We start from the raw sequence: 27,433 nt of genomic DNA, 5'->3' as shown, positions 1-27,433 counted from the left end.
ATGGCTGGAGGTATATTAGACGGTCATGGAATAACAATTTTACTGTGGGCCAGTGGAGAATAGGCCCCAAACATTATGCATTCACCTGACAGAAAAGGTATTTTTTCCTGCTGTATATACATAAGACAAGGACCATTCTTTGTTCTGGGTGGTGGCGGTTATGTGTGGGCTGGCATGAGTAAATTTAGTTACATGTGGTCGTCACAGATGTTGAATTCCTCTGACATCCATGCCTCATTGATTTTTAGAAATGTGAGGTATTCCACACTGTCGTGAGTTAGGCAAGTGCGCCTATCGGTCACAATCCCCCCTGCTGCGCTGAACGACCTTTCGGACAGGACACTCGACGGGGGGCAAACCAAGAGTTCCATGGCAAATTGTGCAATTTCTTGCCACAGGTCAAGCCTGCACACCCAGTAGTCCAGGGGTTCATCGCATCCGTTAACGCGATGTAGTCGGACACCTGTCGGTCTAGGCGTTCCCTGAGGCTGGATCCGGAGGGTGGCTTTCGATGGGTTGGCTGCAAGAATGATCTTATATCCGAAGTGAGCAACACATTTTCAAACCGTCTTCTTCTTTCAGGCGCAGTAGGATTGGTATGCGCATCTGTTTCGCTGTGGGTGGAAATTCCTCTGTCAGTGCCCGGTACAGCAGAATGCAGAATCTCTCGCAGCAAGGCCTGGAAATGCTGCATTGTGCCAGCCCTCGTATTGCTGGTAACATGTCCGCCATTTTGCGTTTGTATCGGGGGTCTAAGTACGTTGCCACCCTGTACTGGTCCTTGCCCTTTATGCTTTTATACGTGGGTCCCTCTTCAAACACTGGAGCATGAAAACTCCCATTTGCACTAAATTGGAAGCGGTGGAGCGCCCTGGCTCCTGCTCCTCGCCCAGGAGAATGTTGTCCTCGGTGTCCTCCCCCAGCCACGGACAACACCAGGGATCCCCCTCAAAGCCTGCTCTTCTTGCTCCTCCTTCTCCTCCCCCCAGCCACCATCCTCCTCTTCACACTCCTGTTGACTTGTCTCAGATAAAGTAGGCCCCACTAGGAATTCATACAGCATTCCGACTTCTTCATCTTCCAGCTACTGCTCCTCAATGGCTTGATCAATGACACGACGCAATGCACTCTCCAGAAAGAAGGCGTAAGCAGGGCTGGTGCAAGGATTTTTGCCAACACAAGCAAAGCTACATTTTGCCGCCCCGCCCTCCCCCTGCAGCTCACCTGCCCTTGTCCCATCTGCAGCAGCTGGCTTCTCCTCTGTGCGGTCCTGGTATCTTCGATCTGCTTCAGACAATCGCTGGTTTGAGGACCATATTTTTCGCCCTATAAGATGCACTGGACCATAAGACGCACCTAGGTTTTAGAGGAGGATAATAAAAAATATGTTCCATTACACCTCAGGTCAGACTAGCATTCAGGCCGCCAATGTTAATCAGACCTCAGCTCACAGCCCTAATCAGTCCCCCAATGTTAATCAGACCTCAGATCAGACCCCAAATGCCTCAGATTAGACCCCCATGTCAGCCATTAACCCCCATCCATCAGCCCTCGCCATGGCACATTTCTCCCCCTCTATGGCACTGGCACAGACTACAGACAATTCTACCCCCCCATTAATATTGTGTAAGTAATTTACAGTAATAAACATTATGCACTCTGCGTGCACTCATCATCACCTACCAGTCGGCAGTCTGGCTGTGTGTGAGTCACAGCATGAGTCACTAGCTCCCTCCAGTCCCAGCTGCTGCTGCCCGCTGTTCCAGCACGTCAGGCTGTCACAAATCAGACGTCTGACTGGCAGGTGGTGTCGCTGCTGAACGTCAGCAAGGCGATCCATGGCCATGTGAGATCTTCTAAAATGACCAGAGATTTTCATGGCCTGCCGCAAGATGTCCTGGACACTGGGGTATTTGGCAATGAACCGCTGCACGACTAAGTTCAGGACGTGTGCCATGCATGGCACGTGTGTCATTTTGCCCTGTTTCAGCATGCTCAGCAGATTGACACCGTTGTCACACACCACTTTACCAACTGTCAAATTGAGCGCGGTTATCCACTTATAGGCCTGTGACCGCAGAGCTGAAAGTAGTGCAAAATCGGTGTGGCTGTTGGCTTCCAGGCACAACAGCCGCAGCACGGCATGACAATGTCTCACCTAGCACGTCGAATAGGTTCTGGGGTGCAGTGGAAGAGGCGTTAGCAGTGGAAAAGGAGGGGTCAGCCAAGGAGGAGATGGAGGATGGAGTAGGAGGAGGAGAAGAAGAGGTAGGCCTGCATGCCAACCGTGGCGGTAACTCCAAATCCACACGGGTTACATGCTTGACGGCCGTCAGGTTCACCCAGTGGGCAGTAAAAGTTATGTACCTTCCCTGCCCGTGTTTGCTAGACCACGTGCCTGTGGTCAGATGTATCTTGGCACCGACACTGTGTGCAAGAGATATATTCACTTGCCTCTGAACGTGGCCATATAGCTTTGGGATGCCCTTCTATGATAAATATTTCCTTCCAGGGACTTTCCATTGCGGTGTGCCAATGGCCACAAATTTTCTTAAGGCCTCTGAGTCCACCAGTTTATATGGCAGTAGTTGGCAGGCTAGCAGTTTCAACAAGCCAGCGGTCAGACGTTGGGCAAAAGGGTTATCCGGCATCATCAACTTTTTACTCTCTAACATTTGGGGCACGGAAGTCTGCCTTCTCCCAGATGAACGCAACGACGGCACGATGGAAGGGGGAGTGGAGGAAAAATGGGAGGAAAGAGGAGAAGGAGAAGAGGCAGGACGCACCTTCTCCAACTTCCACTTAGTCGCTGTCCTGGTGCACCTGCCCGACCCCTGCCACCCCTGCGGAACGGCTTGACTCTTCCTTTGCCTGTCATTTTCAAAATGTGCCAAAGTCCCTAGAGAAGAGCAGTATTTGTGGAAGCAGGTATATCGCAGGCCGCAATCAATATTTGATGAAAGCAGGTATATCAATCCCCTTAATCAGCATTTTGAGGAAACAGGTGTATAGCAGGCCTCAATCAATATTTGGTGAAAGCAGGTATATCAATCCTCTTAATCAACATTTGGTGGAAGGAGGTATATCGCCCCTCTCAATTTGTATTTTGTGGAAGCAGATGTATCGCAGGCCTCAATCAATATTTGGTGAAAGCAGGTATATCGCACCCCTCAATCAGTATTTTGTGGAAGCAGGTATATAGAACCCCTTAATCAATATTTGGTGGAAGCAGGTATATCACACCCCTCAATCAGTATATTATGGAAGCAGCTATATCAAACCCCTTAATCAGTATTTTGCGGAAGCAGGTATATCAGTCCCCTCAATCAGTATTTTGTGGAAGCAGCTATATCACAGGCCTCAATCAGTATTTGGTGGAAGCAGGTATATCACAACTCTCAATCATTATTTTGTGGAAGCAGGTATATCAAACCCCTTAATTAGTTTTTTGTGGAAGCAGGTATATAGAACCCCTTAATCAATATTTGTTGGAATCAGGTATATCGCACCCCTCAATCTGTATTTTGTGGAAGCAGGCATATCAAACCCCTTAATCAGTATTTCGCGGAAGCAGGTATATCGCAGGCCTCAATTAATATTTGGTGGAAGCAGGTATATCAATCCCCTTAATCAGTATTTTGTAGAAGCAGGTGTATTGCAGACTTCAATCAATATTTGGTGGAAGCAGGTGTATCAATCCCCTTATTCCTTATTTTGTGGAAGCAGGTATATAGAACCACTTAATCAATATTTGGTAGAAGCAGGTATATCGGACCCCTCAATCTGTATTTTGTGGAAGCTGGTATATCAAACCCCTTTGGTGGAAGCAGGCTTAGCTTAACCCTTAATTTGTATATTCTGGAAGCATGTATATTAAACCCCTTCAGTATTTTGTGTAAGCAGGCATATCACACAGCTTAATCAGTATTTTGTGGAAACAGGTATATCAAACCCCGTAATCAGTATTTTGCGGAAGCAGGAATATAGAACCCCTTAATCAATATTTGGTGGAAGCAGGTCTATTGCAACCCCCAATCAGTATTTTGCGGAAACAGGTATATTGCAGGCCTCAATTAATGTTTTGTGGAAACAGGTATATCAATTCCCTTAATCAGTATTTTGTGGAAGCAGGTGTATTGCAGGCCTCAATCAATATTTGGTGGAAGCACGTATACAATACCCTTAATTAGTATTTTGTGGAAGCAGGTATATAGAACCCCTTAATCAATATTTGCTGGAAGCAGTTATATACAACCCCTTAATCAATATTTGGCTGCCAGATCGGGTTCTGTTATAGTGTGGGGGGTGGAGGCAGCATCAGGAGGCCAGCGAGTGAACAATGACAGAGTCTGAAGGTGGCAGCAGCATCAGGAGATCACAGCGTGGCCAAATGACAGAATCTGAACATGGCGGCAGCATCAGAAGGCCACAGAGTGGCATATTGACAGAGTGTGTAGGTGGCAGCAGCATAAGTAGGCCACAAAGTGGCACAATGGCAGAGCCTGAAGGTGGCGAAAGCATGAGGAGACCACAGAGTGGCCCAATGACAGAGTGTGGTGGTGGCCTCAGCATGACAGAGTTTGGAGGTGGTAGAAGCATAAGGAGGTCACAGAGTGGCAAATGACAGAGTCTGGAGGTGGCGGCAGCATAAGGAGACCACGGAGTAGGCCACTGACAGAGTGTGGAGGTGGCATCAGCATGAGTATGCCACAAAGTGGCACAATGACAGAGCCTGGAGGTGGCGGAAGCATGAGGAGACCACAGAGTGGCCCAACGACAGTGTCGCGGTGGCAGCAGCATGAGGAGGCCACATAGTGGCCCAATGACAGAGTGTGGAGGTGTCAGCAGCATGAGGAGGCCACAGAGTGGCATAATGACAGAGCGTGGAGGTTGTGGCAGCATCTTTAGGCCACATAGTGGCAAAATGACAGAGCCTGCAGGTGGCAGAAGCATGAGGAGACCACAGAGTGGCCCAATGACAGAGTGTGGTGGTGGCCTCAGCATGACAGAGTTTGGAGGTGGTAGAAGCATAAGGAGGCCCAATGACACAGAGTCTGAAGGTGGCGGCAGCATTAGGAGGCCACAGAGCGGCACAATGAAAAAGTGTGGAGGCAGCAGCAGCATCAGAAGAGTGTGGAGGTAGCAGCAGCGTGAGGAGGCCACAGAGTGGGACAAAGACAGAATCTGAAGGTGGCGGCAGTATCGGGAGGCCACAGAGTGGCAAAATGACAGAGCCTAGAGGTGGCAGAAGCATGAGGAGACCAAAGAGTAAACCAATGACAGAGTCTGGAGGTAGTGGCAGCATGATGAGACCACAGAATAGCCCAATCACAGATTCTGGAGGTGGCGGCAGCATAAGCAGACCACAGCGTGGGCCAATGACAGAACCTGGAGGTGGCGGAAGCATGAGGAGACCACAGAGTGGCCCAATGACAGAGTCTAAAGGTTGAGGCAGCATCAGGTGGCCACAGAGTGGCCCAATGACAGAGTCTAGATGTGGCAGCAGCATCAGGAGGCCACGGAGCGGCAGAATGACAGAGTGTGGAGGTGGTGGTAGCAGCATCAGAAGGAGGCCACAGAGTGGCGTAATGACAGAATCTGAGGGTGGCGGCAGAATCAGAAAGCCTCAGAGTGGCACAATAACAGAGTCTGGAGGTGGCGGCAGCATCAGAAGGCCAAAGAATAGCACAATGACAGAGTCTGGAGGTGGCAGCAGCATGAGGATGCCACAGAGTGGCCCAGTGACAGAGACTGAAGGTGGCGGCAGCATCAGGAGGCCACAGAGTGGCACAATGACAGAGTGTGGAGGTGGCAGCAGCATGAGGAGGCCACAGAGCGGCACAATGAGAGAGTCTGTAGGTGGCGGCAGCATTAGGAGGCCACAGAGTGGCAAAATGACAGAGCCTAGAGGTGGCAGAAGCATGAGGAGACCAAAAAGTAGCCCAATGACAGAGTATTGAGGTGGCAGCAGCATAAGGAGGCCACAGTGTGGCCCAATGACAGAGTATGGAGGAGGTGGCAGCATGAGGAGACCATAGAGTGGGACAATTACAGAGTCTGGAGGTGGTGCAGCATAAGGAGACCACAGAGTGGCCCAATGACAGAGTATGGAGAAGATGTCAGCATGAGGAGGCCACAGAGTGGCACAATAACAGAATCTGAAGGTGGCAGCAGTATCAGGAGGCCACAGAGTGGCACAATAACATAATCTGAAGGTGGCGGCAGTATCAGGAGGCCACAGAGTGGCAAAATGACAGAGCCTAGAGGTGGCAGAAGCATGAGGAGACCACTGAGTAAACAATGACAGATTCTGGAGGTAGTGGTAGCATGAGGAGACCACAGAATAGCCCAATCACAGAGTCTGGAGGTGTCGGCAGCATCAGAAGGCCACAGAGTGGTAAAATGACAGAGCCTGGAGGTGGAAGAAGCATGAGGAGACCAAAGAGTAAACCAATGACAGAGTCTGGAGGTAGTGGCAGCATGATGAGACCACAGAATAGCCCAATCACAGATTCTGGAGGTGGCGGCAGCATAAGCAGACCACAGCGTGGGCCAATGACAGAACCTGGAGGTGGCGGAAGCATGAGGAGACCACAGAGTGGCCCAATGACAGAGTCTAAAGGTTGAGGCAGCATCAGGTGGCCACAGAGTGGCCCAATGACAGAGTCTAGATGTGGCAGCAGCATCAGGAGGCCACGGAGCGGCAGAATGACAGAGTGTGGAGGTGGTGGTAGCAGCATCAGAAGGAGGCCACAGAGTGGCGTAATGACAGAATCTGAGGGTGGCGGCAGAATCAGAAAGCCTCAGAGTGGCACAATAACAGAGTCTGGAGGTGGCGGCAGCATCAGAAGGCCAAAGAATAGCACAATGACAGAGTCTGGAGGTGGCAGCAGCATGAGGATGCCACAGAGTGGCCCAGTGACAGAGACTGAAGGTGGCGGCAGCATCAGGAGGCCACAGAGTGGCACAATGACAGAGTGTGGAGGTGGCAGCAGCATGAGGAGGCCACAGAGTGGCACAATGAGAGAGTCTGTAGGTGGCGGCAGCATTAGGAGGCCACAGAGTGGCAAAATGACAGAGCCTAGAGGTGGCAGAAGCATGAGGAGACCAAAAAGTAGCCCAATGACAGAGTATTGAGGTGGCAGCAGCATAAGCAGGCCACAGTGTGGCCCAATGACAGAGTATGGAGGAGGTGGCAGCATGAGGAGACCATAGAGTGGGACAATTACAGAGTCTGGAGGTGGTGCAGCATAAGGAGACCACAGAGTGGCCCAATGACAGAGTATGGAGAAGATGTCAGCATGAGGAGGCCACAGAGTGGCACAATAACATAATCTGAAGGTGGCGGCAGTATCAGGAGGCCACAGAGTGGCAAAATGACAGAGCCTGGAGGTGGCAAAAGCATGAGGAGACCACTGAGTAAACAATGACAGATTCTGGAGGTAGTGGTAGCATGAGGAGACCACAGAATAGCCCAATCACAGAGTCTGGAGGTGTCGGCAGCATCAGAAGGCCACAGAGTGGTAAAATGACAGAGCCTGGAGGTGGAAGAAGCATGAGGAGACCACAGAGTAAACAATGACAGATTCTGGAGGTAGTGGTAGCATGAGGAGACCACAGAATAGCCCAATCACAGACTCTGGAGGTGGCGGCAGCATCAGAAGGCCACAGAGTGGTAATATGGCAGAAGCATGAACAGACCACAGAATGGCCCAATGACAGAGTCTGGAGGTGCCGGCAGCATGAGGAGACCACAGAATAGCCCAATGACAGAGTGTGGAGGTTCAAGCAGCATAAGGATGCAACAGAGCGGCCGAGTACCCGATGAGGATGGTGGGTGACAGATCAGATCAGATGTGTGGCATCAGGTGTGTGTCAGCATCAGAATAGCAGCTGAGGCAGGTAGCCAGAAGAAACCGGTCTCTTTTGTCATAGTTTTGGAGTGGCACCATGTATAATCTAGTCTGATGCATCAGGTATTGGTGGGTGGAATTCCTGGCTGATCCACCCCTGATTCATCGTGACAATGGTCAGTCTCTCCACATTTTGGGTGGACAGACGAGTTCTTTTTGGGACAACTATGGCCTCTGCCGCACTAAACAACCACTCTGATGCCACACTACTGGCCGGGCAGGACAGATTTTCCAGGGCAAACTCTGCTAGTTGCAGCCACAAATCCAGTTTGGCTGCCCAGTAGTCCAGCAGATCTTCAATGCGGGTTGGAAGGGTGCTGTCCAAGTATGCCACCACCTGCTGGTTCAGGTCTTGCTCTAGGTCTAGCTTCTGGTGAGTAGTTTCTTTACTACGCGAGTGAAGGATGCTGCTCATCAGCTACTCTAGACTCAGGCTGCTGCTGATGGAGCTGGTACTGCTCCTGCCAACCCACTTCTCCCCTCTCCAGCAGCCATGGCAGTGGAACATGAGCAAAGAAGGCTCCCCCCTGTCAGACCTACGAGAGGATGGATGATGGCGCAGATAGGCAGCGGCCAACTGACTCCAAAGGATGTCTCTATAGTAGTTTAGTTTGTCCTCCCTCTCAGCGTGTGCATAAAAGGCCCACATTTTGGACTGGTAGTGAGGTTCCAACAAGGTGGAGAGCCAGAAGTCATGCCTATGCAGAATACTGACATTTCGGCTGTCACTACCCAAGCAAGTGAGCATGCAGTAGGCCATTTGTGCAAGTGACTTACAGGGACTTCCTGCCTCCATCTCCACTACATTCTGCCACGGTGTGCATGGATCATCTGCTTCATCTCCCTCTTGCTCATCTGGCTGCTCCTGCTCCTCCTCCTCTTTCACCTGTGTCGAAAAACCACCCATTTCACTACACATTGCTTGTGCTGTAATCTCCTCCTCCTCCTTCTCCTCCCCCTTCAGTTCAGCCCCCACAGGGCTCATGTGGCTTTGAGATCTAGGCGCCATGTCCCCTGACCAGCCATATTTAGCAGCATCTGTTCCAGGACATGAAGTAGTGGAATGACATTGTTAATCCTGTAGTCCTGGCGAATGACAAATAACGTGGCATCCTCAAAGGGCCTGAGAAAACGGCAGGTGTCACTCATGAGCTGCCACTAACTGATATCGAAGTTACTCAGGGGAGTACTCCTGTCCGCTTGGATTATCAGGAAATCGTTGATGGCTTTTCTCTGTTCATAGAGTCGGTCCAACATATGGAGGGTGGAATTCCAGCCTCTGTTGGGGGATGCCATTCTGCTGCTGCAGCTCAAGGAGGGTGTGCTTTGCGGTGTACAAGTGGCTGAAATGCATGAAAAGTTCCCTGGCCATTTTTATAATGTCTTGCAGATGGGTGGAAGACTTCACGAAACGCTTGAAACCAGATTGAACACGTGTGCCATGCAGGGCGCATGGCTCAGCCCTTCTTGACACAGTGCCGGCACAATGTTCTTCCTGTTGTTGGTCACCATGGTTCTGATTTTGAGTTGTGAGGAAGAAAGCCAGGATTCGATTTCTTGCTGGACACGGAGCAGTTCCTCCCCTGTGTGACTCCGTTCATCAAGTCAAACGAGGTCAAGAACCTGCCCAGCACATGTGGTATGCTGGAGGGGCACTCTGAATTGTCCTTGCAGTGGAGGCTGAAGACACAGTGGAGAATGAGGAGGCAGAGGTAGACATTGTCGCTAGACCAACAGCGTGGCAACGTAAAGGCAGAGGCAGCAGCGTCACCTAGCCAAGTTGCTGGTGTGGCTTTACAGGAACCACATTCACCTAGTGGGCCGTAAAGGACATGTAATGTTCCTGACCGTAGTTACAGCCCCACATGTCGGAGCTGCCATGCACTTTGGCAGACACCAATAGTCTTAAAGACTGGCCCAACTTCTATTCTACATATTTGTGCAGGGCTGGTACTGCGTTTTTGGCAGATTACTAGGAGGGGCTGGATTAGATCCAGCAGTCATGGTCCATATCGGAACCAATGACAAAGTTAGAGGGAGGTGGAGCGTCCTTAAAAATGATTTTAGGAATTTCTGTCAAAAGCTTAGGGCAAGGACCTAAAAGGTAGTATTTTCCAAAATACTACTGGTACAATGAGCCACACAATAAAGGCAGCGGGAGATTAGGGAGGTTAACAAGTGGCTCAAGAACTGGTGTAGGAATGAGGGGTTTTGGTTCCTGAAGAACTGGGCTGACTTCTTAGTTGGCCACAGGCTCTATCATCGGGATGGGCTGCACCTCAATGGGGAATGGGCAGCTGTGTTGGGTGAAAATATGGCTAGAAGGTTGGAGGAGTATTTAAATTAGGGACTGGGAGAGGGTAATTATGTTATAGGATGGAAAGATAGTGCAGATAGAGACCGGGGGCAAGGTAATGTGACTGGGGGAGAAATGGAAAAAGGGACTAGAACAGTTCAGAAGAAAAAGTGTAGGGTACAAAATATACATAAACCTCTTAAATGCATGTAAACTAATGCCAGAAGCCTGACTAGTTAAATTACTTGGGTACTGGAATTAGTGATGTGTGAGGACGACTATGACATAGTGGGAATAACTGAGACATGGCTAGATGATAGCTATGACTGGGCGGTTAATGTACAAGGTTACAGTCTGTTTAGAAAGGATCGCCAAAACCGGAGTAGGGGAGGGTTCTGCCTTTATGTAAAGTCCTGTCTAAAGCTCACAGTCCGAGAAGATATAAGTGAGGGACATGAACATGTAGAGTCACTGTGGGTAGAAATACATGGAGGCAAAAACAATTATAAATTACTAACAGGAGTTTATGATAATTTATAAACCATCTAATATACCAGAGTCCAGAGAAAATCTGCTACTAAACGAGATAGACAAGGTGGCAAATCAAAATGAGGTGGTTATTATGCGGGACTTCAACTACCCAGATATACACTGGGAAACTGAAACTTGTATATCTCATAAAGGAAACAGGTTCTTGGCAATAACCAAAGACAATTACCTGTCCCAACTGGTTCAGAACCCGACTAGAGGGACAGCCATACTGGACTTAGTATTAACCAATAGACCTGACAGAAAAACAAATGTGCAGGTCGGGGGGGACCTGGGAAATAGTGACCATAAAGTAATAACCTTCCAATTATCATTCAAAAAAGTGTTTCTTCTGGGAGGAACAAAAATACCAAATGTCAAAAAAGCTAAAAAATTAAGCCAACAAAGAGAGGCCATAGGCCCAACTAACTGGGGCAAAGTCCTCAAAAATAAAAATACAGACACAAAATGGTATATTTTTAAAAGCATCCTAAATTCTAATTGTGACAGGCACATACCTTATGGGAATAAAAGATTAAGGAACAAGAAAAAAACTATGTGGATAAATAGAACTGTAAAGAAAGCAATAAATGACAAAAAGAAAGCATTTAAATCACTATAACAGGAGGGTAGCAAGGAAGCACTGAAAAACTATAAGGAAACAAATAGAAACGTGGAAAATGTTTTTCAATTGCATAAATTGTAAAAAGTATAAATCTGAAGGTATTGGTTCTCTACAGAGTAATAAGGGGGGAGTTGCAGAGAGTGATCAGGAGAAAGCAAAGCTTTTAAATATTTTTTTCTCCACTGTATTCACTGAGGAATATAAACTGTCAGATGAAATGCAGAATATAAAAGTTCATTCCCTATTGAAAGTGACCTGTCTGACCCAGAATGAAATACAGCGACGTCTTAAAACGTTTAAAATAGACAAATTGCCAGGACCAGATGGCATGCTCCCCCGTATCCTAAGAGAATGAAGTAATTTCATAGCCAGACCCTTATTTCTGATAATTAAGGACTCAACACTGACAGGATTTGCGCATAGCAAATGTAGTGCCAATATTCAAAAAGGGTCCAAAAACAGAGCCCAGAAACTATAGGCCGGTATGTTTAACATCTGTCGTGGGTAAACTGTTTGAAGGTTTTCTAAGAGATGCTATCTTGGAGTACCTCAATGAAAATAAGCAAATAACGCCATATCAGCATGGCTTTATGAGAGATCGTTCATGTTGAACTAATTTAATCAGTTTCTATTAGGAGGTAAGTTCTTGACTTGACAGCGGCGAATCAATGGATGTCGTATATCTGGACTTCACCAAAGCATTTGACTCTGTACCACATGAAAGGTTAGTATATAAAATGAGAATGCTTGGACTTGGAGAAAATGTCTGTATGTGTGTAAGTAACTGGATCAGTGATAGAAAACAGAGGGTGGTTATTAATGGTACACACTCAGATTGGGTCACTGACACTAGTGGAGTACCTCAGGGGTCAGTATTGGGCCCTTTTCTCTTCAATATATTTATTAATTACCTTTCACAGTAAAATAGAAATTTTTGCAATTGACACTAAACTGTGTAAAGTAATTGACAAGGAAGAGGACAGTATACTGCTACAGATGGATCTGGATAGATTGGAGGCTTGGGCACATAAGTGGCAGAAGAGGTTTATCACTGACAAATGTAAGGTTATGCACATGGGAAGGAATAATGCAAGTCACCCGTACATACTAAATGGTAAAACACTGGGTAACACTAACATGGAAAAGGACCTAGGAATGTTAGTGAACAGCAAACTAAGCTGTAAAACGCAGTGTCAGGCAGCTGCTGCCAAGGCCAATAAGATAATGGGTTGCATCAAAAGGGGCATAGATGTCCGTGATGAGAACATAGTCCTACCACTTTACAAATCACTAGTCAGACCACACATGGTGTACTGTATACAGTTGTGGCCAAAAGTTTTGAGAATTACATAAATATTGGAAATTGGAAAAGTTGCTGCTTAAGTTTTTATAATAGCAATTTGCATATACTTCAGAATGTTATGAAGAGTGATCAGATGAATTGCATAGTCCTTCTTTGCCATGAAAATTAACTTAATCCCCAAAAAACCTTTCCACTGCATTTCATTGCTGTCATTAAAGGACCTGCTGAGATCATTTCAGTAATCGTCTTGTTAACTCAGGTGAGAATGTTGATGAGCATTATGTCAGGCTGATTGGGTTAAAATGGCAGACTTGACCTGTTAAAAGGAGGGTGATGCTTGAAATCATTGTTCTTCCATTGTTAACCATGGTGACCTGCAAAGAAATGTGTGCAGCCATCATTGCGTTGCATAAAAATGGCTTCACAGGCAAGAATATTGTGGCTACTAAGATTGCACCTCAATCAACAATTTATAGGATCAATCAAGATCTTCAAGGAAAGAGGTAAAATTCTTGTTAAGAAGGCTTCAGGGCGTCCAAGAAAGTCCAGCAAGCGCCAGGATCGACTCCTAAAGAGGATTCAGCTATGGGATCGGAGGGCCACCAGTGCAGAGCTTGCTCAGGAATGGCAGCAGGCAGGTGTGAGCGCATCTGCACGCACAGTGAGGCGAAGACTTTTGGAAGATGGCCTGGTGTCAAGAAGGGCAGCAAAGAAGCCACTTCTCTCCAAAAAAAACTTTAGGGACAGATTGATCTTTGCAGAAAATATGGTGAATGGACTGCTGAGGACTGGGGCAAAGTCATATTTGTTTGGGGCACCAGGAAAAAGGCTTGTCCGGAGAAGAAAATGTGAGCACTACTATCAGTCCTGTGTCATGCCAACAGTAAAGCATCCTGAGACCATTCATGTGTGGGGTTGCTTCTCATCCAAGGGAGTGGGCTCACTCACAATTTTGCCCAAAAACACAGCCATGAATAAAGAATGGTACCAAAACACCCTCCAACAGCAACTTCTTCCAACAATCCAAAAACAGTTTGGTGATGAACAATGCATTTTCCAGTACGATGGAGCACCGTGCCATAAGGCAAAAGTGATAACTAAGTGGTTTGCGGACCAAAATGTTGACATTTTGGGTCCATGGCCTGGAAACTCCCCAGATCTTAATCCCATTGAGAACTTGTCAATCCTCAAGAGGCGGGTGGACAAACAAAAACCCACTAATTCTGACAAACTCCAAGAAGTGATTATGAAAGAATAGGTTGCTATCAGTCAGGAATTGGCCCAAAAGTTGATTGAGAGCATGCCCAGTCAAATTTCAGAGGTCCTGGAAAAGAAGGGCCAACACTGCAAATACTGACTCTTTGCATAAATGTCATGTAATTGTCGATAAAAGCCTTTGAAACGTATAAAGTGTGTGTAATTATATTTCACTACATCACAGAAACAACTGAAACAAAGATCTAAAAGCAGTTTAGCAGCAAACTTTGTGAAAACTAATATTTGTGTCATTCTCAAAACTTTTGGCCACGACTGTAAGGTTCTGGGCTCCTGTGAACAAGGTAGACAGAGCATAGCTGGAGAGGGTACAGAGGAGAGCAACTAAAGTAATAACTGGAATTGGGGGACTACAGTACCCTGAAAGATTATCAACATTAGGGTCATTTAACTTAGAAAAATGGCGACTGAGGGGAGATCTAATTACTATGTATAAATATATCAGGGGTCAGTACAGATATCTCTCCCATAATCTATTTATCCCCAGGACTGTGACAAGGGGACTTCCTCTGCATCTGGAGGAAAAAAGGTTTGTACACAAACATAGAAGAGGATTCTTTACAGTAAGAGCATTGAGACTATGGAACTCTCTGCCTGAGGAGGTGGTGATGGTGAGTACACTAAAAGAGTTCAAGAGGGGCCTGAATGTATTTCTGGAGTGTAATAATATTACAGGCTATAGCTACTAGATATGGGTCGTTGATATAGGGAGTTATTTGAATTGCCTTATTGGAGTCCAGAGGTAATTTTTTCCCCTTAAGTGGGGAAAATTGTCTTCTACCTCACAGTTGTTGTTTTTTTGCCTTCCTCTGGATAAACTTGCAGGATAACAGGCCGAACTGGATGGAAAAATGTCTTTTTTCGGCCTTATATACTATGTTACTATGTTAAATGACGGCTTGGAACTCTTCACCTTGGCTCGGCACAAGCCATCAGTTCTTTCAAAAGGTGCAGAGTTCACTACTTGGAAAGGGAGGGATTTCAGCACCAGCAACTTGGACTGGAGCACATTCAGCTTCTGCGCTGTTGGATGAGTGCACGCATACTGTTGTCTCTTGGCAATCGCTTCGGTCATCGATTGCTGACATAATGATTGATGAGGAGGAGAAGGAGCAGGAGCATCAGGACCAGCAGATGTTTGGAATAACAGACAGCTAACTTCGGCTGAGGTGGTGGAGCCTTGATTGCCTGAAACCGGGTGCGTGCCACTCGGTGACGCAGAGGTTGCTGCAGCAGGCTGGACCACCACATCAGAGCCACGGTTCTCCCAGACCACTGCATGGCGACGCCGCATATGTTGACACAGGGCCGTAGTGCCAACATTGACTCCCTGGCCATGCTTCACCTTCTGCCCACAGATTCTACATATGGCCACGTTCACCTCCTCCAGCGGCTTAATAAAAAACTGCCACACGGCCGAGTAGGTGATTTTGCCACCAACACTTACCACTGATTGAATACTACCGCCACTGCCTCCTTGAACCCCTGCACCACTAATTCCCAGGCAAGTAGGCTCCCACAAAGCGGGTGGTGTAACCCTGGCATGTTTGGCTCCCGACCTCCCACTGCTGCCACCCTGCTGAATCCCGCCCACTCTAGCGATTTGCTGGATCCGCCGCTGGCTCACATGCAAGCAGTCACCCTCTTCTGCCGATGATAATGAAGCCCCTTCGTCATCCGGCTCCCAAGTGCGATCAGCTACATCCAGGGCCGTTGCTAGGTTAAAACATTCGGGGCAAGGCCCCTGATGTTCGGTCCCAGGCTCTGAATGTACTGCCTGCCAGATAGATCCAACTGTATTGCCAACCTCAGGACTGCAATACAATTGAATCTAATGAGTTGCAAGAGCTGAAGGACCTGTGGTGACATCACAGGTCATGTGATCAGTTCTAAATGCAGTAGCTGAAATGACCTGCGATGATGTCACCATCATGTGACCAGTGCAGGAGAGGAGGGCTCAGCAGTGAAGAAAAGTCCTGGGAAGAAGCTGGGGTGATGTCTGCTACATGAGAAGGGGTAAGCGAATGGAGAGGCAGAGCAATGTTAGGAGTTGTAGTTATTTAACTGGGACTGTATATTAGGGCTGAAGGGAGGGAAGTTATTTACATGGGACTGCATGTTGAAGGTGTCTGGGGAGGGGGTAATGTTATTTTCGTGGGACTGAATATTTAGGGGGTGATGTTTTTACATGGAACTGTATGTTGAAGGTGACTGGGGAGGGGGAGATGTTATTTACATGGGACTGTATGCTGAAGGTGGCTGGGGAGGGGGTGATGTTATTTACATGGGACTGTATGTTGAAGGGTGCTGGGGAGGGGGTAATGTTATTTACGTGGGACTGTATATTGGAGGGGGCTGGAGAGATGGCGTGATGGTATTTACATAGGACTCTATGGCGGAGGAGGGAAATAATGTTATTTACATGGGACTGTATGGTGGAGGGGCTGAGGAATTATAATTTCTGAGGACAGTAAACAGAGGAATATTGGTCGACTTAGAGAATTGGGCCACGTGCATTGGAGCTTGGAACCTGGATTTTTTGAGACCTTAGTAACGCCCCTGGATACATCATCATCATTGAGTACTATCTGCATGTCACTGATGTCCTCCTCTTAGGTCTCTGGGTCAGGAGCCTGACCGCTCGCAATACCAGCTCCCATGCCACTCTCCTACCAGGAGGTAGGTATATGTGTGTCAAAGTCAACAATCAAGAAAAGACGTCACCAGAGTGAAATACAGGGGGTTCACCACAAGATGTAAACCATTGGTGAGCCTCGAAAACAGGAAGGCCAGATTAGAGTTTGCCAAATGTCTAAAAAAGCCTTCACAGTTCTGGAACAACATCCTATGGACAGATGAGACCAAGATCAACTTGAGTGATGGGATGGGAAGAGAAGAGTATGGAGAAGGAAAGGAATTGCTCATGATACTAAGCATACCACCTCATCAGTGAAGCATGGTGGTGGTAGTGTCATGGCGTGGGCGTGTATGGCTGCCAATGGAACTGGTTCTCTTGTATTTATTGATGATGTGACTGCTGACAAAAGCAGCTGGATGAATTCTAAAGTGTTTCGGGCAATATTATCTGCTCATATTCAGCCAAATGCTTCAGAACTCATTGGACGGCGCTTCACAGTGCAGATGGACAATGACCCAAAGCATACTGCAACAGCAACCAAAGAGTTTTTTAAGGGAAAGAAGTGGAATCTTATGCAATGGCCAAGTCAATCACCTGACCTGAATCTGATTAAGCATGCATTACACTTGCTGAAGACAAAACTGAAGGGAAAATGCCCCAAGAACAAGCAGGAACTGAAGACAGTTGCAGTAGAGGCCTGGCAGAGCATCACCAGGGATTAAACCCAGCGTCTGGTGATGTCTATGCATTCCAGGCTTCAGGCTGTAATTGACTGCAAAGGATTTGCAACCAAGTATTAAAAAGTGAAAGTTTGATTTATGATTATTATTCTGTCCCATTACTTGTGGTCCCTTAACAAGTGGGAGACACATATGAAAACTGTTGCAAATCCTACACCGTTCACCTGATTTGGATGCAAATACTCTCAAATTAAAGCTGACAGTCATTTAATTTCAAATCCATTGTTGTGGTGTATAGAGCCAAACATGTTAGAATTGTGTCGATGTCCAATATTTATGGACCTGAGTGTACAATAAAAATCATTTTTTTTTATATTTTTCTGTCAATCGTCTTGTTTGGGGGCTAATTTTTTATGGGAAAAGTTAACATTTTATCATTACCATTTTTTGGGTACATAAGATTTTTTGATCATTCAATATTACTCATTTTTGGAGCATAGTGACAAAAAAGTCTGTTTTGGCTTTTTTTTTTTACGGTGGTTTTCTGAGGTGGTAGATCATGCTATGTTGTTATGGAAGCAGCAATATCTAATATGTTTATTTTGATTTTGAAAAAAATTATAAAAAATTGATTGATGAAGGAAAAGTGAAACTTTTTTACAGTTAAATTTAATTTTGTTGATTTTTATAAAACACTTAAAAAAATTAAAATTTACTTTTTTTACTTTTGTCCCAGTACAGGAACTTTAAGGGCTCTTTCACATGAGCGGATGCCGTGCTAGGAATCCGCTGCGTGAAAGACAGCCAAGCCCCGTTTCGGACAGCATAGACACGGACCATTAACATGATTGATAATGCTCCGTGCCTATCTGTGATCTTTTTACTACAAAATCACAGTGAGATAAAGTTGTCACTGTGATTTTGTAGTAAAAAGATCACAGAGAGGCACAGAGCATTATCAATCATGTTAATGATCCGTGTCTATGCTGTCCGAAACGGGGCTTGGCTGTCTTTCACGCAGCGGATTCTACACATGTAATACTTTTTAGGTACTTATGCAGCCTCAGATGCCCTCCTGAATATATCTGTTACACCCCCCTCAGATTGGGGATAGGGCAGTATTTTATGCTGCACTGAGTTATTTTGTTTTGCTGGTGCAGTATTTTGTGCTATACTATGGCATAGACAAAAAAATTCCACAGAAAAAACTAAGATAAAAACATCCTGCACGATATATACAAATGTGCGGATGTCCCTGGCTATATTATTGAAGAAAACCACAGAAATAAGATGATAGTGCACTTAGTAAAGTAGATGCAAGCACTATATATGGACAAAGTCCTCACTCTGATATGATAATATCTGAGACACTTAGTCAATATATTTTGATCAAAACACATCTAAGCCCTCCTACCGAATGCCAAGGTGGTCTCGGGTCAGGTGGGTCCTACGCTAAACCTACCTAAGCCGTTGGGCTTCTATGTTTGTCCATATATAGTGCTTGCATCTACTTTACTAAGTGCATTATTATCTTATTTCTGTGGTTTTCTTCTGTACTATGGCATAGTTTGCTCTGCCAACTTATGTTGTTACTACATACCAACTTGTGGCTTGCGTTGGCCCTGCCTATTTGTATTGCCCTGCCTTCTGTCAATTGGGACTCGCCTACAACATGGGGCTACTTTTCGTTTTTTTTCCTGGACCACTTCAAGTTCTCAGTCCAGCCCTGCATAGGGGGGCATTTATCAAACCAGATATGTCTGTTTTTTGGTGTAAACATATTGCACAATATGCCGATTGCTGCTTTTTCTGCAATATATCTGTGATATTTAGGAGCCACGCCACTTTTGAAAGTGGTCTATGTTTAAGGCTGAAAAGTGAGATTAGGCCTAGTATCATCCTATGCCAGGCAGCCCCCTGGTTTATTTTTAAGACTAAGTGATAGAACACAATGCAGTTACACCAAATACATGAAAACTGTGCACCATTTCATAAATGTGGTGCAACCACATTATGCAAAACCAGAATTCAAAATGGCCTGAAAATAATCTCAGATGATAAATGTCCCCAAAATATTTGCTAGAAATCATTTCTAGATTTTTTTCCCTATTTTATCTGTGTTTCCCCCTTTTATCAAGTGTATTTCAATTGATAAGCAGAAACATGTTCTCATACCGCAATAAAATTATTTCCATTAATTTATTTTCTAAGAAGTTTTTATGTATCTGTCTTTTCTTGAAATCTTTGAGGGCTTGTTTTTTTTTTTTTTTAAAGCATGAATACAAAGTTATAGAATGACAGACACAACAAACATTCTATTATTCATAGATGAACCAGCCTATGCAGCTCTACAACATCTGTTCACAAACTACAGACAGTGATGAATTATTTAAGAAATTCAGAAGGAATTCCATTTACCAAGGCTATGACCTAGGATTAGAGGCACAGACAAATACATAGACATATATTCTCATATAGCCAGAAAATCATGCACCATAAATAATCACAAATGATTTTGAAGCATGGACTACGCCACAGTGTCATTATAGTAATGTGTATTAAAATAAAAGAAACCATTGTAGACAGTACAAGCAGGATTCATATGTAAATCATTTTGAAGGACTTAATGTAGATGTGAAATTTTATTTAAATCTTGTATTTTATACCTATGCAATAATATATTTGCAATAATCTGCCGTAATGATTTGATTCTCTTTCTAAACTATTGCCATCAGAAGTACTAACAGTCTCTTAAGTGCACTTAAGATATAACTTTTTCATAATTTACCATCATGCTACTGTTACTGTCTGCCTGTCTATAATCATGTTCCGTACCATATAGCTGCTGCTACTGCTGCCGACACGACTGCAGCTGCTAGTCTCTGCTGATGACTCCCTACTGCCTCTTCTACTACCATTACTGCTACACAATAGCCACTACTACTACTACCGCTAAACAGCAGCACACATATCTACTGCCTTGTATGTTGCATGCTATGCGGCTTTTGCTGCTGCTACTATTGCGGCCACATGCCGCTATTACCCTACCCTTTCCACATCCACACTGTACTGCTGCTGCTCCCAATTTAAAAGGATCATTTTTAAATGCTTCTACAAAAAAAGCCACTCTTTCTTCTGACAAGTAACACTTCTGTGTATGAATATGAGTAGGCATTATGGCTCCCTAACCTTTGAACTCTTGTGAAGAATGAACCACTCTTTTGTGTGACATTAAAGGGATTCTGTCACCTGGATTTTAGTGACAGAGCTTTTTACATCATCACATCAGTCTGCTCGTTTTGTATTAAAATATACTAGTATTAATTACTACCCTAAGTGTTGTCCTTTGTCTAGAAAATCGCTTTTATTAATATGGTAATTACCTGAGTAAGGAGCCCAAGGGGCTGTCCCTCCGGCCGTTGGAGCCCAGACGCGCCCCTTCTCCTGGAGCCCAGCACTGCCCTACCGCTAATATATTCACTCATCATTGCCAGCTGGCGCATGTGCAGTGCGTCCTGTGAGGCCGATTCCAGGCGCTGACATGTGTATCCACGGCGCATGTGCAAGCTTATGGCTCAGTGAACGCAGCGAATGGCTCTGTCACTAAAATCCAGGTGACAGAATCCCTTTAACATGTATGTGCTTAAACAGGGGCAGGGATCTGCTCACATTGAGGTATCATTTTTAGACACTTGGTCCCAACAAGCCACCTTTTTTTTTTCATTACAACCCTGTGTGTTTAATTACCATCTGCTCTGATAAGGGACAATTTTGGAGGTTTTCTAATGAAAAAGCATAGCACATGCTATGGCACAGTGTGTTTTTTAAGAAAAATAGGATAAGCAGCACTCCAGACCCCAATTTGGGGATAGTATACCGATAAAAAAGGTTGATAAATAAGTGGTGCCCATGGATGGAGATCCTGGCTGGGGGACCTGTCAAGAAACAATATGTAGAAATCCATAGCACTCGTCCATTTATGTAAAAAATCCAGTTTCCTTATTTATATCAGCAGCATAAAGATAGTGACGTTTCGACCATCTCTAGTCTTTCTCAAGCAATGAAATCACACAGCATAATGTGCCTTTAGTGGGTGTGTATATACCTCCCCCTTCTATGGGGAGTGTGGGCATTATATCACATGATACATAACTTGTATAAAGAGTGAATATCCTTTGTGTAATGAACAAGTGAAGCTAATAACACCATACATATAATTCTATCCATAATATGAAATAGTGTACTTTCTGATAGGAGGGAATCCATGTGAGAGCCTGCACTGCACTCAGGGTCGGGTGCATGCCAAAATCCGTCATACTGTGAATCCAGCTGCGCGTGCGCCGAGTCCCCACTCCCAGAAGGTGAGGGATCCTACGGCAGCCAATAGAAAATTCGGGTGCCCGCGACGTCCGGTGTTGCCAAGGGGAGGGGGCAGACCCAGGGGATAGGAAAGCCTTCTGCCCGCAGCACCAATCCATAGCACAGGCGCCAATGACATCTATTGTTGCTGAGGAGAAGGAGCGATCCCAAACACGCTGTTTAAAGCCTCATGACCATGACTGCGCCTTGTTTTGCAAGGTCCGGAAAACACTAATGCGTTCTGCAATTTGCGGAACAGAATAGGCCGCCCTTAATAGAAATGCCTATTCTTGTCCACAAAACAGACAAGGATAGGACATGTTCTATATTTGTTTTTTGCTGCGGGGCCACAGAACAGAGCAACAGATGCGGACAGCACTTGGAGTGCTGTTCGCATCTTTTGTGGCCCATTAAAGTGAATGGGTCCGCAAAAAATGGTTTGGCGCATGCCGCCAGTCGACAGCATATCATGTGCCTTACTCTAAGAAATTGTGACCAGTCAGAAGAAACATCCTTACTTCCAGCACTGCTGGTACTTCTTGCTGACAGCTGCAGTACCCAAATGCACTATATAGAAAGTATATTATTGGTATAAAACACCCCGATTCTATCAGTGTTTTTGGAGGGCGACTGGTATATCACACCAGTTATACTGTAATTATGTTTTCTAATTGCGTTTGTCACTCTTGGTAGTTGTAGTGTCGCTGCAGAACCGCTCACCACTGCCGCACAATACAAATCCACTCTAATATGCTTTCTATGTTAGAAAGTATATTATAAGTGTATTACACCCCTCTGTACTGCACACCTATCAATAGTACACCTATAGCAGTCCTTAAAAGGACTTTTGTGGACCTATTTGATAGCGATTTTGTCCCTAACAGTCTGTCCCTGCTCCACACAGCAACCTCTCCCTACACTGACAAAATACTGAATGTAAAATGTCGGCCAGATCGGGTCTATTTATAAGGTAGGGTGTATGTCCATGTACTGAAACTTTCCAGTTGGCTGTCCTGTACCACCTGATGGATGTGTCATGGGTCAAAGTTCTTCACAATGTAAAAGAATATGGCGGGCGCGAATATCGCCATATGTTCGTATGTTTGGCGAATCACAAAAGAGCAAAGTTCGCCGCGAACCCACCGCCGGGCGAACCACTAGGCCATAACTATACATGAACCCAAAGGAGGGTGTGAGGAGCTGGTACTGTATGCAGTCCCCATACAAAAACTTGCTATGGCGTCCATGTTTTTCTTGTTAGATGCTGCCTGCAGAGCAAAGACATTTTCAATGTCACAGGTTAAGTTTTATTGCCATTTTACCAATTAAATTCATTGGAACTACTGTATCTGCAGTAATATGTGACAGTCTGCCACCAATGGGATAAGTAATAAGCAAAATAACTGTGGAGCCCCAGTTACGGGTCTTTAACACAGTGAAAGACAGATTTCCCTCAAAGGAAGGAAAACCAAGCAAATGTGTCCCCATTATAGAGATCACCTGATCCACCATATTAAGTGGCCCCTATGTCAAGATCCAGCTCTTTTACAAGCCTTAAGGGGAAGACCTCCCAAGAATATTGCTGAACTGAAACAGTTCTGTAAAGAGGAATGGTCAAGGATTACTCCTGACAGTTGTGCACGTCTGATCTGCAACTACAGGAAACATTTGGTTGAAGTTATTGCTGCCAAAGGAGGTTCAACCAGTTATTAAATCCAAGGGTTCACATACTTTTTCCACCTACATTGTGAATGTTTACATGGTGTGTTCAATAAAAACATGGTAACATTTAATTATTTGTGTGTTAGTTTAAGCAGACTGTGATTGTCTATTGTTGTGACTTAGATGAAGATCCGATCACATTTTTATTTATTTTTTTGTTATGCTCACCTCTGTTAAAGGTCAGGATAGTTAACCACAGAGAGCTCAGTTCCTGGTATGAGACAATCAATTTTCCTTTCCATTTAGAAAGGAAACTAACTTGCTTGTCTCTTTTGAAAAAGCATTGATGCATTAATTGAACAGCTTGAGGCTTCCACCAGAAAAAAAATCTTATTATGAAAATGCATTGTTTGAACAGTTTGAGGCTAACACCAAAGCGTAGTAGAAAAAAATAGGGGGACATTTAACTCTGATTTTGCTGATTAGCAGTAATCTTTTCGGTAAAAAAATAAACAAATTTAAAAAACGGTACAGCGTTTTTAACATAATTACATATCACATTACATCTTACATATCATATTAACATATCACTGTAGCAGTGATACATATACTGCAATTAGTGACTAGTTATATTTATCACTGGATGAGTGATAAGACCACTATATTTATTCAACTGCCAAATACCATTAAGCTGCTCATACACATGGGCATAGGGCTGACAGTTATTCTTTCTCTTCATTGGGAAGAGGCAAATAAATCACTGCCAGGCCCACTCTGGTTGTGGTTTATCTACCATACAAGGAATCAGGAATTGTAAAATTCTAAATGCTTCTTTCCCCAATGTGTTGTCAAAAGAGAGTCAGGAGACACCCTATACACATTATATAGTGGGCAGATCCTACCAAAATCTGTGGGTTTGGGTGACTTTTATCTAACATGTATTGCCAGCATTAGCATTAAACTATAGCTCTCCAACACAATGGTTTTCTCTGTGTAGAAACATTACGGGGGGGGGGGGGGGGGCGTGGCCTGGAGCGCACCAGAGCGGACGCATTCTCTGTAGCTCCGCTGCATGCAGGCTTAAAAGCGGCTCATAGGAACTTTCTACAGAAGATTTTACTAGCCTGACCTCACTCCTAACTTCTAAAGGCTTTTTTCGCCATGCTCATGATGCCGAGGGGCAAAAGAAGACCAGGAACTCCAGCTAAGCTCACCAGCTTCTTCAGCCCGACATCGCTCCAAAATGGCGCCGGCTCGCGGGACTCCACAACCCCTGTGCGTGAGGAAGCTACTCCTGCTTTCGGATCCCTCCACAACTCACCAGCGGACAGCTCACCGTCCTGGACATCGGACAAATAGCAAGGCAAGTCGCACTCCCCTTCCTCATCCCCTGTACACCCAGATTATTTGGGTGCAGGGAAACCTCCCAATGCGGCCCCTATAACATTAGAAGCTATGAAGGAGCTATTGTCTGATCTAAAGACATCATTTAACAACGATCTTAAAACAGCTCTCGCTTCACTAAAAGCAGACATTACTGCCATAGGCGACCGCACAGCTCATTTAGAGGAAAAAAATGGAGGAGTTTACAACTGCTCACAACTGCCTTGTGGACGCTCATAACTCTGCTGAGGATGATATAGCTGCTATCAAGCTAAAATTGGCAGGCATTGAGGAAAGATCCAGAAGGAACAACATCCGTTTTAGGAACATTCCAGAAACAGTGCAGGATGAACAACTGCAGGATTACTTGATTGACCTGTTTTCAGCTCTGCTACCTCAAGCCTCTAATACAGACCTGCTAATAGACAGACTCCATAGACTTCCCAAACCTAAAACTATCCCAGCTTCCCTGCCCAGGGACACTATAGCAAGGATCCACTATTACCACATCAAGGACTTGATCCTCAAAGCTGCAGCCAAAAAGACGGACCTTCCTGAAAGATTTCAAGAAATCTCACTCTACACAGATCTTTCTCCTGCTACCCTAGCCAGACGCAGGGAATTCACTAAAATTACACAAATCCTAAGGGAGCAAAAAATCCTTTACAAGTGGGGTTTTCCAGTCAAACTCATAGTCCACTACAATGGACGCACTGCGGTGTTAATCTCGCCTAAAGAGGCTATGAACTTCCTATCTAAGAATGCCCTTGTCAGGGATTCAGAAGAACCAAAGAGTCCTCCAAAGAAAAAACATCACACTCTTGCTCATGAATGGACAGTAGTAGGCTCTCCTAAAGCCAATAATTCTCCAAAATAAGTAACTCTTTAATCTAGGCTAGTACTAAGATAACTATTCTGCTATCAGTCTGATTTAATATTACATTTAGACTGGTTTCGGTAATGTTAGACCAATTTTCACCACCACCTCCCATGTCATGTTAGCGACCTGGGGTCGCATTGGTTCACTTAGAACCGGACTTTACTATTTCACTTACACATTTTTTATTTTTTTGGTTTTACTTTGTTTTAATGTTATGTTCAAAACTACTTGTTTGTGGTATATTGGTAATTTACGGTCTCTTTCACCATTACAGGTATATTCTATATCATATCCCGTCTACGCACTTCTTTCCTCCATTACATTATGGTTCTGCGAATTGCCTCCTTAAATGTTAAGGGCCTTAACAGCCCAGCCAAAAGCTATTTTTTATGGAAGGAAGCCCACAGACTGGGATGTGATATATTTTGCGTTCAAGAAACACACTTAAACGAAGCAGATAGCTTCAGAATTAGCCACAAGGATTTCCCCACCATCATATTCTCACACGCCTTCAATAAAAAAAGGGGTGTTTTAATCATCATCTAAAATTCCATTGCCTTTCAAACTTTATCCCTTGATAAAGACCCTATGGGCAGATATATTATCATTACTTGTCTGATCAATAACTCACCTTATACTATAGTGTCTCTATATGCACCTAATTCCTGAACTTTAAGTTTTATCAGGTCTATCTTGGAGTCCGTTTCTGCCCAAAAGAAAGGTTCTATCATCATCTGTGGAGATTTCAACCTGGTAATGGACCCTCGTATTGACAAATCTACTCCTGTAAGTAAAAAAGACAACTATAAACTTAAAGATCTATGTCACAAGATAGGATGAGCGAACTCGAACTGTATAGTTTGGGTTCGTACCGAATTTTGGGGTGTCCGTGACACGGACCCGAACCCGGACATTTTCGTAAAAGTCCGGGTTCGGGTTCGGTGTTCGTCGCTTTCTTGGCGCGTTTGTGACGCTTTCTTGGCGCTTTTTGAAAGGCTGCAAAGCAGCCAATCAACAAGCGTCATACTACTTGCCCCAAGAGGCCGTCACAGCCATGCCTACTATTGGCATGGCTGTGATTGGCCAGAGCACCATGTGACCCAGCCTCTATTTAAGCTGGAGTCACATAGCGCCGCCCGTCACTCTGCTCTGATTAGCGTAGGGAGAGGTTGCGGCTGCGACAGTAGGGCGAGATTAGGCAGATTAACTTCTCCAAAGGACTTGATTAATCGATCGATCTGCAGCTGTGCATCATTGAGCTGCTGAAATCCAATTGCTCACTGTTTTTAGGCTGCCCAGACCGTTTGTCAGTCACTTTTTTCTGGGGTGATCGGCGGCCATTTTGTGTCTTGTGGTGCGCCAGAACAAGCTGCGACCAAGTGCATTTAACCCTCAATGGTGTGGTTGTTTTTTGGCTAAAGCCTACATCAGGGTGAAGCTGTCAGACCAAGTGCATTTAACCAGCAATAGTCTGTTTATTTTTTGGCCATATACTACATCAGGGGCAAGCTGCGCCTGTCACCAAGTGTCATGGAACCATGAACCAGACGTACAACAAGAGATAAGTGGAAATAAGAAGGCTTTATTGAAATCAAGCTGTAAGCAAAAGTCCAAACGGATGGCTAAACCGAAGCAGGGTCTTGCGTAGCCAGAGGTCAGGAACCAGAAGCAGCAGCAGTCTTAGAAGCATGTGAACACAGGAGGACCAAGCAAGGAACTGAAGCCACAGACCTCCTATATATGAGCTAGGCATCCAGCTCCTCCCAGTGGGAAGGAGAAGCCGCCGGGTGGGAGGCTACAAGAAACCCAGAAACCAAGATGGCCGCCAGCACATGTCAAACGAAGGAGGACGGCAAGAAGGTAAGGCCATGACAGTACCTCCCCCTCAAGG

Source organism: Bufo gargarizans, chromosome 1 (assembly GCF_014858855.1).
Source record: "Bufo gargarizans isolate SCDJY-AF-19 chromosome 1, ASM1485885v1, whole genome shotgun sequence".
NCBI classification, from domain to species: domain Eukaryota; kingdom Metazoa; phylum Chordata; class Amphibia; order Anura; family Bufonidae; genus Bufo; species Bufo gargarizans.
This window is presented reverse-complemented; position numbering follows the sequence as displayed.